We start from the raw sequence: 21,653 nt of genomic DNA on the forward strand, positions 1-21,653 counted from the left end.
GAAGTCCTTGATGTCTTCACTGAATTTTGCGCGGGGTCCTGGTGGTCTGTAGAGGAGGGTGCCTCTGAGTGTGGTCTTGGGGTCGATGTGGATCTGGAAGTGAAGGTGTTCGGAATTGGCGAGGTTGGCGTCAGAGCTGGTTGAGATGCGGATAGATTTCTTATGGACTATAGCGATTCCTCCTCCTGTGTGGCTGGTGCGGTCCTTGCGTGTGATCTTATATTCATCAGGGATGGCAATGGTGATGTCTGGTGCTGAGGAAGCATTCATCCATGTTTCCGTAAGGAAGGCGATGTCCGGAGAGATGGTGTCTAGTAGGTTCCATAGGTCGATGGCGTGCCTGTGGACTGATCGGGTGTTGAGAAGGATGCAATGTAGGTGGTTGGGGTCGGGTATCTGTGGTGAGGTTGTAGCGGAGATGTTGTCGGTGCCGATGAATTTGCAGGAGTAGCAGGAGAAAGGTCCATGGGTGCGACCAGGAGCGGCTTGGACGCAGTTGGGAGCGTGACCGGGGTTAAGGGCTAGGAGGGTGGCGGCATCGTAGGTAATGCGGGAGGGCTGGGTAGCGCGAGGGGCAGGGGGTCTGGCGCTGGGCGCGGTCCAGGCGCGGACGGGCGTAGACGGGCTTACCTTTGGCGCACCTTCGGCGCGGATTGGGCGCGGTCGCTGCGCGTGGACGCTGCACGCAAAAGCCACTGTCATAAGTGGATAGTGAAGGGGGGAGGGGCGAGGTCGGTTCAGCTGGGAGGCGGGGCGGGCTGCGCACGACAACAACAAACAAAATGGAGGAGGGGGGAGCACAACAGAGCGCTTGGGGAGAACGCGCTAATGCAGTAACAATAAATCACTGTAAGGTTAAAGCGCCTACTGAACAAAGCGGCAGCCAGGCACAGCTGAGGCTGTAATCACGAAGTAAAATCGGCCAGAACGCTAATGCAGCATAAAAAGTAAGCAGAATCACGTTAAAGCGCATGCACGGCAAGGCGGCAGCCAGGCACAGCTGAGGCTGAAATTATAAAGCACAAATCTGTAAGAGCGCTGTTAACGATACCACAGAGGAGCTAGGGGCGCTGGGAGCGACCACTCCGGCCAAAGCGTAATAAAAACAGTAATAAAAAAGCGTAATAAAAAACAGTAATTAAAAAGAGTAGGCGGAACACATTTGCTCAGTTTAGGTACATATAAGGTCATTTTTGGAACACAGCCAACTCATGGGAGGGGTTACAACACCACTGGTCAGTTTGAAGAACATTCCTAAGCGATGACTGTCCACTAGTACAGAGGGTTTAACTGTGCATGTGCAAGCTTGACCGGTACTAAAAATAGCCTGTTGCTGGGCAAGTTTGAGTGGTCAGTGGTACAGAGGAAAGACAAAGGACATGCTGACCACGAGGCAGCGCGTTCATATAAAATGGACGCCAGTGTTTTCAAAATGGCTTCCGAATACCAAAGTCAAGTTAAGGGAAAATTCGTGTAGCAAAGCTTAACGCTAACCCGATCACCGTCAAATCACGACATGTCCTTTACTGGGACTCTAACAAAATAAATGGGCCCAAACGTTCAGGCTGCCTGCGCTTCGCAGGGCAGCTGTGGGAATGCATCTGTGTTCTCGGCGGCAGCCTCAGGCGGGGGGCCAGAACGGGCAGCGTGGGCTCCCGCTTCGTTTTTTGAAAAAGTACTAATCCGTGGAAACAGCGGCAGTGCGAGGTGGGCACCCACTCTTTCAATAAAGATGATTGCGGGTGGGCACCTGCCGGCAGCACACACAAATGCAAGGTGAGCTCCTGCTTTAATAAGGAGCTCAGGGGGGAATCCCACACACCGGGATTCCCTCACAGCCTCGCACTGCAGCAGGGCCTGCTCCTCTTCCCTTAGGCAACCCAAATACAGCACTCACGAGGCGCTAGGCCTCAAAAGTCCTCAAAAAGGCAGAAATAAGAGAGTCCTTGGTGCTGGGGAGACCCCAGCAAAGTGCAGCGAGGCAGGCCTGCATGCAGCGGCGGTTCCTCCTGGCAGAGCGTCCTCCCAGAACAAGTGTAACACTTCATGGGGTCACAGCCCCTACATTTATTGGACAATTTCCTTTGTGTTACAGCATTGGGCTTGGGAAACCAGATGCAACTGGTTTTGGAGCACTCTGTTTACCAGGCTCCTCTTCCCTATTGTTAGGTGGGGGCTCAGTGATCAGACGCACCACAGGAGGTGGAGCCAGCATTGTGGAGGGAAGGCACAGCCCTATTCAGGTCCTAGGTACAACTCCTCCCTCCCATCTGCATGCAGATCTCTCTATTCATCACTGGGCTGACTCACCCTGTCTCCTGGAGCCACCCACACCATCCAGCCCCTGTCACTCACAAGCCAGACATGCAATTCACATCAAGCAGGCAGACACACAGCAAAGCCAACTTCTAAAAGTGGCATTTCTCCATCACTCACCATAAATCTGTGCACACCATTGCGCAGCATTTATTCTCACGAGTTCATACATACTCAAATCGACCCTGCACTCCTCTCATACCAGGAATTACCATGGACACACATATCCCCCATGCATTCCTGTGCGAGGGTAGGCCAATCTTACCACATGCACTCGGAGAGCGCACGCACTCTACACTGGGCCACAGTGCTAAAGTGCCCAGAGGTCTAAAATCACTACCACCATGTCAGAGTTTAAGGCAAAAAGTTCAGGGGTGAACCTGCCAAAAGGGCCAAGTCCAACACAGATGAAAAGTGGGTGGAGTCTAGGGCAGAGCGAGTGCTGCACTCAGCTTTAAAGTTACAAAATAAACCTTAAACGGCACGGTTGAAGCGGCGAAAGGAGAGGGGGTTGTTTGTAGTGTTGCTTCTGGTGTATGCAGCAGAAGGGGGGTGTAGGGTTGATGAAGCAATGAGAAAAAAAATGTGAGTAGACTGACAGCAACATACTGGTTACCTTGGACTTATGTGCATGATTTATAGGGCTCCCAGTTTTATGGTATTTATTTTTTTGCCATTTCCGTCTATATTCATCCATATTTATGTTTGGGGCATTTTTTCTGTATTTATCCATATTTATTTTTGCCACAAGCAAAAGACGACGCTACAGCTAGTATTTTTCCACATTTATTTGAATTGACAATGCACACATGCGCTCACTTAAACTAGTGATTTGTTGTGGCTTTAGAAGTGCGTTAAATGGTCCGGTACTGAGTAATATGAAAAGGAGAGTACCGGTGCTTCTCAGCTCTGCTATAAAAACACTTTAGCATTATAAATGGGTCAAAATATGTGTAAAATGACGTGTTGAGAAAACAAAGCAACATTAATACCAACGTGTGTAGATTGACGTGGCAAGGGGAGGTTGGGATTAAGAAGGAGATCTGTGGTTTCTAAATATTCCATCCCCCACTCGTCCACACTTCCACTCACCAGCGGGGTGCCACAGGGCTCCTCCCTGAGCCCCACGCTTTTTAACGTGTATATGGCCCCTTTGGAAGATGTGGTAACACCATTCGGGATAAAAATCGTGAGTTACGCTGACGACACACAACTGGTCGTCTCCCTATCACATCTAGACGACCACCCAGACAAATTACCAAACTGTCTCACCGAAATTCACGGGTGGATGTGCGAATCGTCACTAAAACTCAACGGTTCTAAAACCGAAGTGATGCTCATGGGTAAACAATGGGCGACCATCCCCCCTGCGATCTGGCCAGACGTGTTCGGGGAAATCCCCACCCCGAAACACGAAATCAAGACCCTCGGAGTCTGGCTAGAACACGACCTCTCAATGAAGACTCAAGCGGCCAAAACGGCAGGGACCTGTCTTGGGCTCTTGCGGACCATCCGCAGAATCTTCCCCCTTCTTCCGCTCGTGTCCAGGAAACTATTAGTTCAGGGCCTTATAATGTCACGGCTAGACTATAGCAACATGGTCTACCTGAGTGCGCCGGAAGCTACCTTAGCGAGACTGCAAAGAGCCCAGAATGCAGCAGCTCGCCTAATCATGAGCGTACCCCCAAGAGTATCCGCTAAACCCGCCATTAAGGCTCTGCACTGGCTCCCAATCCGCCAAAGGGTGGAATTTAAAGCATTGTGCACGGCCCATAAACTGATCAATGGCTCGGGACCTGCGATCCTCAGCGGCCTGGTTACCCCTTACAAAGCACCCAGAGCTCTACGGTCCGAGAACGAGCACCTGGCCAATATTCCCAAATTCAAGAGGACACGCACCGGAGGTCGACGTTTCTCTGTGAAAGCGTCCACCGGATGGAACTCCCTCCCACGCTCCCTCAGACTGGAGCCCTGTTACCTGACGTTCAGGAAAAAACTCAAAACCCTTCTGTTTCCAAAATAAACCCTTCGCCCCTATCCCCCTCAGCAGGATTTAATCTTTATAGCGCGGGGATGCCCTCGGGTCACCAGGCGCTTTACAAGTTGCTAATAATAATAATAATAATGTTGAGGAAAGTATTTAAAGTATGCGGTCTGGATGTGCATCTGCAAAGGGCATAGTTACAAGGCAAGTTTAAAATATATATGTGAATATCATTAAAACAAAACTATTGAATGAAGTATTAAAAAGAGAAAAAAAGCCTCTGGTAACGAAATACATTCACACAGAGTATGCCTGTGAGGCTAAAACTGTTCCGCCTCAACCTGTCCCAATCCGTATTCCGAAGCATACACACCACAGAGACTGCCCTACTCACCTCCACAGATGACATCCGTACCCTCATGGACCAAAACCACTCAGCAGCCCTCATCCTCCTTGACCTAACAGCGGCCTTCAACACCGTTTCCTACAGCACACTAGTCGCCAGACTACACAACGCCAGCATACAAGGAAAAGCCCTGGACTGGATCTGATCATTCCTCACCAGAAGAAGCCAAAGGATCAGACTCCCACCCTTCCTCTCCGACCCCACGAAAATCACCTGCAGAGTCCCACAGGGTTCGTCACCGATCCCCACCCTCTTCAACATCTACTTGGCCCCCCTCGCAGCCATTGTCCGACAACACGGCCTCAACCTCTAAAGCCGTGACACCCAGCTCATCCTCTCTCTCACCAAAGACCCCACTACTGCCTAAATCAACCTCCAGAAAGGAATGCAAGACGTTGCATTCTGGATGTCCAACAGCTGCCTGAAGCTCAACGCCGAGAAGACAGACGTCCTCGTCCTCAGTGCCACCCCTTCTGCATGGGACAGCACCTGGTGGCCAACCGCCCTCGGAAGCCCACCTACCCCCTCAGACCACGCCAAGAACGTTGGGATCGTACTTGACTAATCACTCATTCAAGTGGATCCCCCCTGAGTCAAGGAAGACAGTCACCCATGCACTCATCACCAGCAGACTGGACTATGGAAATGCACACTATGCCGGCATCAACAAGTCCCTAATCCACAAACTCCAGACAATACAGAACAGCGCCGCCAGACTCGTCCTCGGCATCCCCCGACATGAACACATCAGCCAACACCTACGAAGTCTCCACTGGCTACCTGTGCAGAAAAGAGTCACTTTCAAAATCCTTACTCATGCCTACCAATGCCTACACGACAACAAACCCAAAAACCTCAATGACAGAATCAACTTCCATGTACCCAAAAGAAACGTCCGATCTTCTGAACTCGCACTGGCCGAAACCCTGCACATCCAGAGAGCCAGAGCAGGGGGAAGATCCTTCTCTCACATTGCAGCCAAGACCTGAAATGAGCTACCGGCAGACATCAGACATGCCCCCTCCCTGAACACCTTCAGGGAGACCCTCAAGACCTGGCTCTTTGGCTAAACAGATCTGCGGGCTCCCCACCCACCTCAGCGCCTTGAGACCCTCACGGGTCAGTAGCAGGCTTGCAATTCCTTGATTGATTGATTGATTTGTAAGCAGACATCAAGGGAGCAGGGAAAAGTAGATCCCACAACCCAAACAGTGGAAGGACACTCAAATACCATGGCATTCTTCAGAGAAGGTCAAAATTAACGGAAGACGATATGGTAGAATGCGCTGACCAATGAACAGAAACATAAATATCGACAGACCTGATTCTGGTGGGATACTCAAGAATTTTGAAGCAAAAAATGCCTTTATTTTATGTTTCACAAATACCCTACTAAAAGCCCACCAGTAAGCCCACCTGTAGGTTGGTTACTGGATGTATTTCTGTGACCGAATTATACCAGGTGATTCAAATGTAGAACATGGAAGGAAACATAGAGCAAACAATTCACTGAGGAGAAATGGGACAAGCTACGGGACTACTCACAACTGATATCAAGAAACGCAACGTCCAAATGCTCATTTTATATCTGTCTATCATGCCGGTGACGTCAGGTGACTCTGGTCAGTGGTGACGGAGATAGTGTCCCTCATAGTCATTGAAATGTCACTCATAATTACCGTAAAAATATGCAAATGTCACGCAGCGCAACCTGAAACCTTGGTAGCGATGTATGGATAGTCTTTTAAAAGCAAATCACAGATATGAGACAGGTTTAAATGAAGACGGCTGAATGCTGGCTCACTCTCGGGTACTTACTTCTACAACTGAACACTGGCGCTGCTGCAACAGACTGACCCTATGCATGGCCAGCCTGCAACAACGCGTCATGAACTCCCGGGCCTGTGGTGATCCCAACGCCACCCCTGCATGATTCATTGTCATGAGCCACTTTACACACACTGGTGGTGACATCACTCACTTTAACACAACCTGAAGGGGGGAGAGGTGAAATCCCTACTCCGACCTCCCCAATTTATGACTGCTACACGCACAAAGGAGTGGGGAAGTGGATAATAAAAGGTGGCACGTGCTCAGTGAGAAAAAACTGCTCTCACTCATAAAATTGTGAAGTGCTTCATCATTGGGCTTGCTTACTAACACAACGCCTGGTGTGGAGCAAAGGGGAGGGGATAACAATACAAACAATGACAATTTGGGATCACCGAAGAAAAGTGCAGCTAGTGAAAGTTAAAACTAGCTCCAATGTGTACCCACTCAAAACTTTATTCCTGTGTCATCTGGCTAGTTTTTAAAATGTGAAGGGTCGTGGTGACAGGAGAAGATTATGATGCCTTCACCCCTCCTTACTGCCATGGTGTTGACATGTTTCTGCCGTTTAAATCGTGCCCACAGTGTCCGGTCACTCCGGCATTCATCAGGACCCTCCCGATCCCAAAACGTAGTACCCTCTGATCCAGGCATAGGTATCTAAGGAATGCATTCCTTCCAACTTGGGGTTCCCTATTTCACGCACACTTCATAATCTGTGGGAAAAGCACACAGAGGGTAGAGAAATATTACTAGATTACCATTTGACCCTCCACAAAGTATCAAGGAGTGGAAAATATACACCCATGGGTACTTATTCCCTCTTTGCACCACATCCATGGACCACCACAAAGCTCACAGTACCCTCTAGGAATAATATTTGGAGCATTGCATCCACATCGGACTAAACACTCATCGTGGAACAGTGTCCACACCTCATAAGACTCAGGAAAACACTTTTACCATCACTAATGCTGCGCAAGAAAATCTCACTCACCGAGTTTCACCAATCGAATTGCTTGAATTAGCGAGGTGTTGGGAGGGACCCTGTGTAGTCAAACTCTATAACGAGATAAAGCATATACATAAAGATGTTATAAATAGGCATGATTATTTGATATGTATAAATGGGGAAAATCAATAAATCTGGAAGCAACTCAAAGTGCCACTTCACACAGTAGTGAGGGTCATAACCGCTGAAAGAATGCCTGGATTACAGTGGAAATGCTCCAGTTCACGATATACTTGCGTATACCACCACACATGGTCAAAATTAAAGTAAGCGATCACGTATTTACTTTTTTTTTTTTTTTTTTTTTGAAGTTCAACAATATCTTTATTGACATGTGTTAGGCAAAATTGACACAGCCTTAGGCCTACAACCCTGGGGCCGGCCGCGAGGTGCAGAATCACAGCATCAATAAACAACACAGCCTTACAGCTGGCAACCCGAGGGTCCAGCGGCGTACCTATGGGAATCAAACAGTGATGAATCATAGTCGTGCAGGACCAGCGGCCAGCTACTAGTCATGCAACTTCATTTTTGGGGGTGTTTAGCCCCTTTTTTTTGAACAGTCATAACCATCAACCTGAGAACTCTTGGGCAATTCCACACTCTGACGTCCTCCGTATGTAGCATGATGTATGTGTGTGAGCTACCGGTCCAGGTCTTTGAGCTATGCGGAGAGCATACCAAACCCAATGAGGTAGGTAGTAAGCTAAAGAAGATTAAACCAACCTATATCTCCTCGTCATCCCCCCCTAGGGTCAGTAGATAGTCTGTCAGATAACACCAGTAGTTCTTTGAGCGGGATCTTTTGGGCAGTTCCTCCTCGTACGTCTGCAGCATGTCCCTACAATAAGTCAGGTCTGTGAGCCATGTTTTTACATCTGGGACCTTTTTCCCTTCCCAGCATTTGGATATCTGTCTCTTAGCCAGTAACATCGCAACAGCACAAAACTTACGCTTCCTTGCTTTAACACCCGGCAACAGTCCCAGCAAACAATTTTTCACAGTACATTCCACCTCGATCCCCACCATTTCGCTCAAAGTGGCCACGATCGTGCCCCAAAATGTATGTATCCGCTGACAGTACCAGGCTAAATGAATAAAATCCGCCCCATCGTATCCACATCGTCTACATCTAGCATCTTCTCGTAGTCCATATCTATGTAACCGATGTGGTGTATGATATGTTTGATGTAAATACTTAAGGTGCGTAATGCGCAGGTTGCCATTCGAGGTAAGGAGCTTGAGGAGTGTACAAGCAGTAGACCATTCACGCTCTGTAAGTGCTTCTGGGAGCAAGTTATTCCATTTTTGTAGGGCTTTGTCAGTATCATACGGGAGCTCGCTTTGGGCCACTTTGTATAGTCTAGAGACCATATGGGAAGTGTTCGATGAGGTGATTATAAATTTTAAGGATTGCAGAGCGGGCGGCTCCTCCGGGTAGCACGGATACAATTCCTGAATCGCCCTCTGCAATCGGTAGTGTGTGAACTTAAATAGTAGAGTCGGGTTACTGACATATGTCAGATCTTCGGATGTGCGGAAGACCCCCTCATGATATAAATCCCCAAAGGTATCAATGCCTATATTTTTCAGTATGTCCATTCCCACCTTTTCGCTGGTCACGGATATGCGTGGGTGAAAGTGCAATGGAAGCGCGGGGGCATAGAGCGGCAACTTGTGTGCCATCCTCCCTAGTGTTCTCCATGCGCGAGCCGTGGTGTCTATCGTGTTGATATCTTTTGAGTGTAACGGCGGTCGTTTATGTGACACTATCGCGTTCAACGGGATCGGTGCGGCATCGCCCTCTTCCACAGCCGTGTGTGTGAGATATGGGGTGGGATGGTACCAGTGCGCCGCGTATTGGGCCTGAGCACATAGATAGTAGAGCCGGAAGTCTGGCACACAGAACCCTCCCTTTTCATAGGGTAGTGTTAAGGTGTGTAAGTCAATGCGTGCCTGCTTACCTGCCCATATAAGCTTAAGCACCAGGGATGTTATGTGTGCGAAGACAGCTTTGGGTGGTGTAATTGGTATATTATTGAATAAGTACAGAAATTTCGGAAGGATATTCATCTTGACTATTGCAATTCTGTCTGCCAAGGAGAGCGGCAACTGAATCCACCTATCCACCTTGCCCTCCAGTTCTGCAAGTACCCTCCCATAGTTTGTCCTGATCACTTCTTCGGGGTCCCTACTAAACCATACTCCCAAGTAGCGTGTGGGGTCAGTCTGCCAGTCCAGAGGAAAGTCTGGGGAATACGGCGTGGTGGAGTCCGTGAGTGGAATGATTAGTGATTTCTCCCAGTTAATCTGTAGCCCAGAATGGCGACCGAATTTTACATACTCTCGCAATGATGGGCTAAGATTGTGTTCCGGGCCCCGTACATAGAGAAGCATATCGTCCGCATACAACGAGATATGCAGAGGTCTCCCGGGGAAGTGTAAAGCAGAGTGGTTGTGTGTCTGTCTGATTATGCACGCGAGTGGTTCTAGGGACAATGCAAATATTAAGGGCGATAGCAGACAACCTTGTCTTATCCCTCTAGCAATATGGAACGGCGCCGATATATAACCGTTCACCCTCACTCTCGCCACAGGCCTTGTGTATAGGAGAGACACCCAGGATATATACCGAGCTGGGAACCCCATTCTCTGCAATACAGTGTGTATGTAGGACCATTCGATGGAATCGAAGGCTTTGGCTGCGTCAAGCATGACGGCCACTGCCCTCGTCCTAGGGTTGAGATAGTGTGAGAGTGCGAACAAAGTTCTTGTATTGTGGGACGTGGCACGTGTAGGGATGAACCCTGCCTGATCTGGGAGTATAAGGTTTGTCATTAAAGGTTGCAGACGGTCAGCCAAGAGATTTGCTAAAATTTTAGAGTCGACGTTCAAAAGGGACAGGGGGCGGTATGATTCGCAGAGGTCCGGTTGTTTGCCAGGCTTTAGGAGAGTGATAATCACTGCCTCACGTAAAGACGGCGGTAATACTTTCTGGTCAAAGGCCGCGCCATACATCTCGACCATGTAAGGGGCAAGAATGTCAACGAAGGTTTTGTAAAATTCACATGTATAGCCATCCGGCCCTGGTGCTTCCCGTTTGGTAATGCCTGTATAATGGCGGTGACCTCTTCTACTGTGATCGGTTGGGCCAGGTATTCACGCTGGTTGTCGGACAACCACGCTATTGCTATGTCGTGTAGATAGTCACGTGTTTCCTGTGGTGGCGCGGGTTGGCGGGAAGTGTACAAATCTGCATAGTTTCGCACAAAGCAAGCAAGTATACTTGCGGGAAGTGTGTGTGGGTTGCCGTCTTTGTCCTGTACTTGTGTAATTAATTGAGTGTCCCTCCCCGCACATATTTTCCTCGCTAGCACCCTGCCTGGCCTTCCTCCCTCCCCAAATTGCCTGGCCATTGGCCGCTTGTTCACATACTTCACTTCGTCCTCCGCATATTTCTGATGGTCTATGAGGATATGTTTAATTTTACCCAGTAGTGCCACATTTCCGGTAAGTGCATACTCTTTCTCCAGCTCTGACACCTCTCGTTCAAGCCTGGCTATCTGTGTTCGTATATCTTTAAGGATCCCAGCTGTCGTGCAAATACAGGTGCCTCTAAGTGTCGCCTTAAAAGCTTCCCATAGGATACATGGGTCTTCAACGGAGCCCTCATTCAACTGGAAATATTCCTTTATAGCCTTCTTTATAGTGGTTACATATAATGGGTCCAGCAGTGCTTGTGTTCGGAAACGCCAGCTGAAAGGGGGTGGTGTGTAGTGAGGTATCTGTAGTGTAAGTTCCACCGGATTGTGGTCGGATAGTGTCCGGGGGAGAGTCCTAATCTGTGTAGCCCACAAGACCACGCTGTCTGTCCCCAACCAGTAATCAATTCTTGACCAGCTGCAATGGGACATGTTCACATGCGTCGCACCTGGTGTCGACGGATGTCGGATCCTCCAAATATCCTTGAGTGCAAGGTCTACCAAAATGTCCCCTAGTTTGTCCCTGGCCTTCCTGTGTGATTCTAGGGAGGCCGTAGAACGATCAATAGAGTCCTGCAGTGCCACATTAAAATCCCCTCCCCAGAGTATCCTTGTGTCAATAAATTCCAGCAAGTGATCCCATATATCCTGAAAAAATTCTGGCGCATCAACATTTGGACCATACACATTTACTATTGTAACAAGTTGTCCCCTCAGCATACCCGACACAATTACATATCTACCGTTCGTGTCTGCAATTGTACGTGTTATCTTGTAGTTAGTGCCCTTTTTGACCAGTGTCATAACCCCCCTAGAATAGGAGGAGTATGCTGCCGAGTAGTTCGATTCTGCCCAGCGAGTGCCAATAGGTCTACGCACCTTTGGGTCTACATGCGTCTCTTGAAGCAATGCTATGTCTATGTGATGCCTATCCAGACATGCAAATACCTGTCTGACCTTTTTGGGATTGGTGAGGCCTCGCACATTCCACGTTAGGAGTTTCAGGCTAGTACTACACATGATGTAACTCAAGGCATTTCGCTTGCACCACCCGTAACCACCCTCCCCACATTTCGCAGCTCATTAGCACACATGAACATGACGTAGGTTGTCGACCAGTGAACAACATCTGCACTTCGGCGTACAGCAGTGCATTTTGACCGCCCAGGTAGTTCCAAAAAAAAATTAACAACAAACCCCAACATCCCTCGTGCCCACCCACTTCAGCAACCCAATCCTGCCGAAGCCATTGTATCCCCAGAACTTTGATTGTCAACATAACTAGTCGGGGACTGCCCTAGTGGAGGTCCGCCGAGGACGCAGTGCTCCATCCTAGTAAAAGGATGTGGGCGAATCCGTGCCTTTTGATTAGGTCGCCTTGGCCCTTAGGCAACACCAGTCTAATTGTACAATTGTGGAGCAATTGGCATCCGGGACAGTGTCCCTGCATATTTCACAAAGAACGTAGGCTATCCCCCCCGTTCATAAACCCGGTATAGTTCGGCATAACAACATAGTTCGCACTGCAGCGAAGTGTCATGGTCCGTTGTCAAGCGTACCACACAGTGAGTTCCCTCCAGTTCCCAAATCACACCACGATACAGGAGAAGGCTCCCAATCGCTATTGTCTCACCATACATTATAGTCTGTATACCAAGGAGTCACTTGGCGGGCAACCTTCTTCCAGTGGCGCCCAGTCATTCCCCCCCATAACCCCATGGTTGTCACTTGGGCAAGTTCAAATGCAGCAGGGATCAGCAGGGCTTACCTTTCAGTCCGACTCAGTGTTCCTCTCTCTACGATTGGACCTTTTACCTTTAGCAGCCGTGGTTTTGATGAACGTCAGTGCAGCTTTCGGTGTCGAAAAGAGAAGCGGTTTATCCTCCCATGTGACACGTAAGCGCGCCGGGTACAACATGGCGTACGGGATCTGCAGATCTCGGAGTTTGGTTTTGACCTCGCTGAATTCCTTGCGTGCCTGCTGTACTGCAACCGTGAAGTCTGGGAAGAACTCGAGTCTATTGCCCTGATGGTGTATCTCGCCTTTTTCCCTCGCTAGCCGGAGTATGGTGTCTCTGTCGCGATAATTCAAGACTCTTGCCACAATCGGTCTGGGCGCGGCCCCCGGTTTCGGCTTTGGCGCCAGGGATCGGTGCGCTCTCTCAATAATGAAAATCTGTGAAAGATGTTCAGGGCCAAACAGGTCTTTACAAAGTTGTTCCACATAGGTCTCCATGCGGCCAGTGTTGGTGGATTCTGGCAGACCAGATATGCGCACGTTGTTGCGTCTCGACCTGGCTTCCAACTCCTCTGCTTTGGCCTTGATTACATCCAGGACCTTCTCCATTCCTGTACATTTGGCCACCGTAGTGCGTGATTAGTCTTCGACCGCAGAGATCCTGGTTTCGGCTGTATCCAGACGTTCGCCCTGTTTATCGAGTTTGGCCGCCATGCTGTCCACGCGGCCCGTCAGATGATCCAGTTTACTGTTTGTCTTGCAGGTTAGCTTGTATGGATTTTAAGATATTTTCCATGACAGTACCATCTGGAGAGTCAGTGTCCTGAACATCCTCAGCTGCACCGGTCTGGGTCTTTGGCGGCTTGCGTGCTTCAAACGTCAGTTTGGGCTGTTGCTTGTCCGGTTTGCCCATGGTGCGCGGCAAAAAGGAGATGCTTGACCCTAGGATGAATGCCGTGTAAGAGTGCTGTACAGCGCCGTGGATCAGAGGCAGGCAACAAGGTCCCGCTCCCCTATGAACGATAGCAAGTGTATGGCAGAGGTGCGTGGCAGATCAGTGTGGAGGTTTCAACATGGCTCCAGGGTGTCACCAATGGTGACGCAGGGAGCGGGAGCAGGGCACAGCGCCGGCCTGCGGCCTCCCCACTTCTCGCCGGGAAAGCGTGCCTCCGGTAGCTCAGCTGGACAGCAAGCGCCCAGTCGCATCCATAGTCACCCCTCCGAGTCGTAGATGAAGGCACACCGGCGGTGATGATCTGCGAGGGTACCACCAGAAGTTCCCTACTCCACCCACGGGGGTCCAACACCCTGCGTTGATGTATTCAAGGCCCCTGTGTTCTCCTGGGAGGCATCGGGGCGTCAGGCGCCGATTCCAGTATGTGTCTGCCCCCCAGCATCTAGGTTGCACCCTGGCGTGGTCCGGTCTTAAGCTCGACCTCGCGCCACCATTTTGTGTCGCACCGAGCCTTCATCAATGTCACACAGAGTTCTAGGGGGGAACCGCCGTCGGCGAGGGCATTACAACAACGGAGCTACTGGAGAGGCTGAGAGGAGCCTTGACCGCCCATGCGGTTTCGTAGGGTGCAGCGCGTTACTCACACAGACGCTCTCTGCGACCCTCACGCCCGGCAGCGCTCCGCCATGTCGCCGCGGTGCTGTACCTTCATCAGTGCCGCCCCCCGTCAGACTCGTGCCGCAGGTCTCGTCCGGCATGCAGAGTGGGCAGCATCCTCACGGAGGCAGCGCTCCGAGCACCGACCCGCTCCCTAGGTCCGAGGGCCGCCCTGGACGGCACCGGCTCACTCAGTCTCCAGACGGCGCTGTCCGGTGCCGATCGCCATGCCGAATCTCCGAGCCCGTCTGGATTCACGGGTCGTGTGGTGAATCCGCCGCAGCCAGGGTCTTCACTGGGCATTCACCGCATGCCCGATCTCCTCCCACGTTGTCCGGTGAGCCTGGGACCTCACGGCGATCCAAGTTAGCGCATTTTATCGGCGATATTGGGATTCGCCTGGCGGAGCTGCACGGCTAGGCAGCCATTCCGCTGTGCGCCCCCTAGCGCCTCCCCCCGTATTTACTTTGTCGGTGTAACTGCACACCCAGTACTGTAATCTATGTCCACATCTTGTAGATGTTCAGTCCCAGACCCCACCCCTAGCTCCTTACTTCTTCAAGGTGGGTACATTTTCTGGACATTCTCCGACTCTCGCCATATAGGTGCGAGTTGCAGTCCTCCTCCTACCCTAAGACAGGAGAAGTTCAGGTAACGCGGGGGACATAGGAGTCACATGATCTCAACGTCTACGGCATCAGGTGTCCGATCTTCAGATCTATACTGTGATTTTTTTTTTACAGGTTATTGGAAAGATAACTTTATTGGATGTTTATCTATTTTTCAAGTTACCAAGGGAGCCACTAATCAAAACTGGAGTCTATATAGTGGTCAACTTTATATATTCAGGGTGGTCCAAGGAATGTCATCAGTCAATCCCAACACATGGCTTTTTATTATGTACACCCACTTCTGTTCCCTCATCAGGAGTAATCTCTTTTTTTTATCTCCTATAGATGGTCTGATTCCTGGTTAGTCCAGGCCCGTCCAGGATAGGTCATTTACTGTGTGGTGTTCCTCTAGGTAGTGTGCAGTAAACCTTGTATTATATTTCTGCCATCTGATGGTACGTCTGTGTTCTTACTCCTAAGGTTCACATTAACTTGTGTCTCTCCTACGTTTTCCTTCATCAAGTTTTTTCTATAGCCACACAGCATGTTCAGTTGTTTGTATTTCTCGTATATTATTTAGTTTTATTCACAGATAGATGCTCATGGGGCAAGGGGGCATCATGGAACACAAGGTTGTTAGTAATCAAGCCCAATGATGAAGCATGTCACAATTCTGTGAGTGAGGGCAGTTTTTTCTCACTGAACATGTGCCAACTTTTATTATCCACTTTCCTACTCCTTTGTGTGTGTTGCGGGGACAGTACTCACTCTGGCGGGGGGCAGACTGCTGACTCGGACTGGCATCAGCTCTATAGCCAGCGCTGGTGGGCTCAGCCTGTGTGTGACATAGTAACTATAAATAGGAAGGATAACTGCCCCTGCCCAGGAAGTGGGAATCGCTGCTCCTTTATCAATGGCATTCATTAAAAGTTGGATATACGTTGCCCATAGTGCCTGGTCTTGTACAAAAAGGTCTGCAGGGATGCAGTCAATACCTGGAGCCCTCCCTTTTGGAACTTGTAGAAGGGCTGCTTCTACTTCCTTATTGGTAATATTAAGGGGAGGAGAATGCACAGACACTGACACTTCAAAGGAGTCCTGGACCCCCGGGTCATTTGCAAATTGGCCTCTATAGTGGCTAATCCATTGATCCGGTTCCACGTGATTAAAGGGAGCTTTGCAAGTATTCCCACTCCCCCATTTGACCAGGCGCCAAAAACGCGTCATGTCCCTCCCCGAGCAGGCCTCGAGGAGTTCAGGCCAATGTGCCTCATCCCAATCTTGTTTTGCTTTGGTTTTGCCTGCCTTTTTCCTTTTTATAGAGCCTTATCCTTACTCCTAATTGCAGCTGCCAAGGACTTATAGGCAGAGCGAGAAATAGAATTATACCAAGGTGCCGCCTTGGTAGTGGATGAAGCGGGTCCTTTTTTGGTTTTAACTATAAAAAGACTTTTCAATTGTTTAAAAAGAAGCTCGTGAGTCTGGGTAATCCTGTCCTTAGCTAACCCAAATTCAGCCTCTGTCTGGAGAGTAGCAGTGGTATTTGCTACTAGATTACTCATGACTAGGAGTTTCTCAGGATCAAGTACAACCTTGCACCATTTAAGGCACCTGGTATCATTAGTTAAGAGGCCGTCTACAAAGTCTGCAGAAATGGGCATGCCTTCTCTACAATTGGGGCCATTTGCTGCTTGTAGCCCGTGTTCCAAGCAGAAGGCTTTTAATTGGAGTGCTGCCCTGGTCCATTTTTTTATAGGATGTAGTTCCAGTGGTGGAATTGACCACTGTTCGTTCTCCTCAAAACTAAAATTCAAGTCCTCACAACGGTTCATAAGTACAATTAAAATCTCCTGCAAATATAATATTACTTTTGCCTCTGTGATGCGTTAAAAAAGATCTAAATGATCTATCGTTTCAAATGGCTTGCCGCCTTGCAGACCCTTAGATTAAACATTAATCAGTACAATATCCGGGGAGTTGTCATGCGATAATTTGACAATGAGAATGTCCCGACAGTCAATAGTAATCTCCTTTAGTCGGTAAGAATACAGCTGTTTAACCCAGATCAGTAAACCCCCTTTGGTCTACCCCTCTCACCCTGTACCGCTGGTTTGGAGAAGTTAATAAAACCCTCACAGAATACCTGGTCCACTGCCCATGTTTCTTGTAGGAATATAATATCTAGCTCATCAATGAATGGGATCCATTCAGTGGTAGCAAGTTTGCTTACAAGCCCCGCTATATTCCATGAAACTATTTTAAGAGCTACACGGGACTCCATTGGTACATTGGTAGGACAGGGTTCCCTTGGTACATTATTGGGTTGGCCTATCTCCGGGTTAGGTAAAGGAGTAGGTGGGATATGGTTGTTAATCATACCTAAAGAAGCCTCAACATTAACACAAACCCCTGGTATTGCCAAGAAACCAGGGCCACTTACAGTTGGCTCTAGGTTGCCCCCATTACTTGTGTGAGACACTTGACTGCCAATACCTTCCGGGACCCGTCTTTGATAGGCTTTGCTTAGTGCAATCACCGGGCCCAGTCAATCAATGTCCTCCAGGTTAGTAAATGATTCAAATCTGTTACAGGTCGGGACAGAAAACTCATACATCCCCTGTGCCTGGGTTGCCAAGTTACAATAGCCCGTAGGCATTTTTGGCGGCTGGGTTTCTTGGTAGAAAAACCCCAACGGGCCAAAACGTATACCTTCTTCGCTCATGTACCTTGAGCCAGCCCTATCAAGGATTGTTTTGACCAGGTGAGGGGAACCGAAGTTAACCACCACACACTATGCTTGTTTTCCTCGAGTTGCCTATCCAGTTAATTCTACGTGCCATTTTAAAAATCCCAAATAGTGGTCCACCCAATATAGTTTTAGAATTATTTAGCTGGAGAGCCTTGTTCCTCGGAGAAGCCCAATTTTCTTCAACACCGGAATGTAAATGCGGGACATTAGTTGTATCGATGGGAGGATATAAATGGCAACAAGAGCGAAGCTTCTCTTCGAACCGTACGGAACTACCACAGATCTCCGCAGAGCAGCGCCTGCACGCTGGCTCAGGCTCAACCTAATAAAGGACTCTACCCGTTCCAGAGAACACCCATCTAGATGGAATGAAAAACATTTTTTCCTTCCCAGTCTCACTATCATAACAAAGGTTTTTGATTGTTAACAAGCAGGCCCAGTTCCGCCTTGAAAGTTGAATAAGAGCCAATCAAGCGCTGTAGGGCCAGAGGTGTCCTGTCCATCAAAACCGCATCATCTGCATAGAAGAGAGCCGACAGCCATAAGCCTCCTGCTGAGGGAACATCTCTGCCCTGCGCGGTCAAAACTTCATTACATTTATTGGTGTTCAAAGAAAAAAAGAGAGGGCAAGGACACACCCCCGTCGCACCCCCTTTTTACTTTTAAATATTTCCGAACATTCCTCCTGTTTACCAAACCTGACTACTGCCCCTTCCTCTCCATAAGTCTCCCTAGTAAAAAAGAATGATGGAGTTGTTTACTCCCATCGACTCCAAAAGAACCCACAATTTTGAGTGGTTTACGCAGTCGAAGGCCGCGGACAAGTCACAAAAGGCATTTAAAACTGGCCCTTTTTTGCGCAAACATATTTTGCTGCAAGTAAGGGTGAATTTTGTCTGTGGTCCATCGTACCCCTCCCCTTTCTAAACCCGTATTGTGTCTCAGCTAAAACATTATATAACAAATGCCCACTCCTCCAGTCTATTTAGGAGCCATCTCCCCGTTAGTTTGGCAGCGCTATCCAGAAGGGAGATTGGGCGGTAATTTGCAGGATTCAAGGGATCCTCCTTCTTATATATGGGGATAATCACGGATTTGTTCCAAGATACCGGGAGTTGCACTTTGGAAACTGTATTAAAAACTTGGGTCAAGGGTGGAGCCCATACATTTTTATGTACAAAGAAAATATCCAGAGGAACCCCATCTGACCCTGCTGCCTTTAGGGCAGGCGATTGAGTGCAAGCTCAATTTCCTCATGAGAATTCCATCCCCAGATGGTCAGTCATCAAGTCCTAAGGTTTTTTGTAGCGCTATCCATCTCTACATTAAAATTGCCCTGGAAGAGAGACACCCAGGTCGATTGATCTATATGAATTTCAAGAGAGGGGCCGCCCTGATCCTGCAGAAAAGGGGCAATGACCACCCTCCAAAATGCCTTGCTATCTTTACTCCTCTTAGCCTCACACAAATTTACCCATGCTTCATCCTGTAACTCCTTTTTTCTCATCCATCTCACCAGTCCCGACAGCGATTTGGTCGCAGGAGTCCCTAAGTGATATAAAGATTCTCTCTAGGAATATAGCGGGCTATGAAAACAAAAAGGTTAATCAAAATTGGAATAAAGTGTTTACTGATATTATCTGCCTTCAGGAAAATTGGGCAGAGCAGTCGGTCTATGTAAATGGCTACAGCTCCTTTGTTACGCCAGCAGTTCCATCAGCAGCAGGTAGATCTATTCTTACTCAGAATTGTAGCAAACACCATGCCTCTATTAGACTTCAATGTAGAACGAGCGGAGACTTCCACCAAAGCATGGAAATCTGCTCTATTGTGAACAACCTGATTAAACCCACCTCCACTCCTGGATTAGCGAAAGCTTCTAACAGCCACTGCAGCAAGATTGGTCAATTATCTTTATCTTTACTTTAACAGGGGTGAGGAAACAGTCAAACCTTTCTCTCTTGACACAGGGGCCTACCACTCGCAATGGGCTCCCTTGGACTAATTGGCTCTACATGACGCAGATTCTATTTCCACCTTAATGCGTCAAGTGAAATCTCGATCTCCATATGACCCCTTTAAACCTGATAATATTTTGAAATTTCAGGAGTGCGTCACACCCATATTTCTAGAATTAGCCAAAATCACGCTGAGCACAGAAGAAGTATCAATATGGAAACACGCCAAGGTGATCCTTCACTAAATGCCACTCAGCCAGAAAAATATTGACCCATTTCCCTTCTGTCATTTCTGTCCAAGGATGTGGAGAAACATGTAAACAATCTCCTAACTAAAATATTAAAACAATATCAAATATTAGATTGTTCCCAAAATGGATTTGGATCATACATCACCAAAACTGCTCTTTTAACAGTTACCAAATCCCTTTGCAGTACTACAGATGCTGGCAAATCCCAGGCTCTGATACTCCTAGATTTAAGTGTGGCTGTCTCACATGCAATAATATTAACTTGCCTCACTGACCTGGGGGTACAGGGCAAAGGTCTGACCTGGTTTACCTTCTTTTAGGTTTCGCCTGGCGTCCGCTGTTACAACAGTATGTGGCTTATTCCCGCCTCTCTGTTCCATTGGCTAGCTCCATAAATGGAGGCTAGCCATTGGAAGAGAGAGGCGTCCGTCATTTTCCGAGGCGATTCGTGGGCGTTCCGGCGATTTTTTTTTTTTTGATTTTTTTTTTTTAGATTTTTTTGTTTTTTTAATTTTTTTTCCCCTCTCCGCCCCTTTTAAAACGTCATTGCGGCGGTGGGCGTATGTTATTTTTTTTTTTGGGGGGGGAGGGCATGTTGTGTTCAGTTCATCGTGGCTTTTGCAGGAGTGGGCTGCGTGATTTCTGTTGCCGGGATGTGTTCCTCGATTTGCGAGCAGGTAAGCAGCATTTTCTTATAATTTTATTGTAACTTTGTAAGTCTTTCCGTTTTTGTCGTCTCTGTGTATTGTTGTGGCTTCTCTCAGTCTTGTCGTTTCCGTGTATGGCCGCCCACAGAATTGGTGTAAACTCGTGGCTGTCTTCTTTGTTTGCCGTCTTTGCGATATTGGTGTAGCAGGAGCTCGGACATTCGTGGCACGGAATAAGGAGCAGGTCCCACTTGTGTTAAGGTCTTTATTTTATGCCTTGCATTGTGTCAATGTGCAGACCTCTCAACAATGTATCGCACTCAACATAGATGGATACAAAAGCAGTGCGAGAATTTAGAAAGCGGCAGGAACACAATACAGTAAATCAGAATTGGAGGGGCTGAGCACTATGTTAAAAGCATGTTCTTATTGCATAGTCCTCGCGTGTAATGATACAAAAAGCCTGCAAAGCTCATCTAGGCTGGCCAGGGCAACTTGTCTTTGTGCAGCACGACACCCCTAGCCCCACTTACACATGGCAGTTTTAGGCCTTTTGTCATCACACTAGAGATTGGAGGGCATCAGGCTGGAGCGACGTACTTTATTCCCTGTTAGGCCATTAGTTACATATTGCACCTCCCCTGGTGGGGCTTCATTTTCCCTCCAGCTTAAATCAATAGCTATCTCATCACTAGAACACAGATCCCAAAATTCCACACATCATCACATTATTAGAGTATTCGCACTCCACATTATACAGCATTTCCACACAACAGATGCATGCATACAAACAAAGACACTACAGACACTTGTTGGCTGTCAGCGTATCTTACTCCCTGCCTCCACTGCCTTGTTATCCCTTTCCAATAGGTGGGAAAACCCCAAAACTTCATTTTTAAGCTTTCTGCTGACTTATGAATACTAGGCTCTTCTGTAACCAGAGCTGGTTATTTACCCTAAAATTATACAAATCTGCAGTGTGAACCTCCCAAAAAACAAACACTAGTTCCCTTCCTCTTCATAGTCCATTATGCAAGCCCCCCCCCCTTTTACCCTT

This window comes from Lissotriton helveticus, chromosome 1_1 (assembly GCF_964261635.1).
Source record: "Lissotriton helveticus chromosome 1_1, aLisHel1.1, whole genome shotgun sequence".
Lineage (NCBI taxonomy): Eukaryota > Metazoa > Chordata > Amphibia > Caudata > Salamandridae > Lissotriton > Lissotriton helveticus.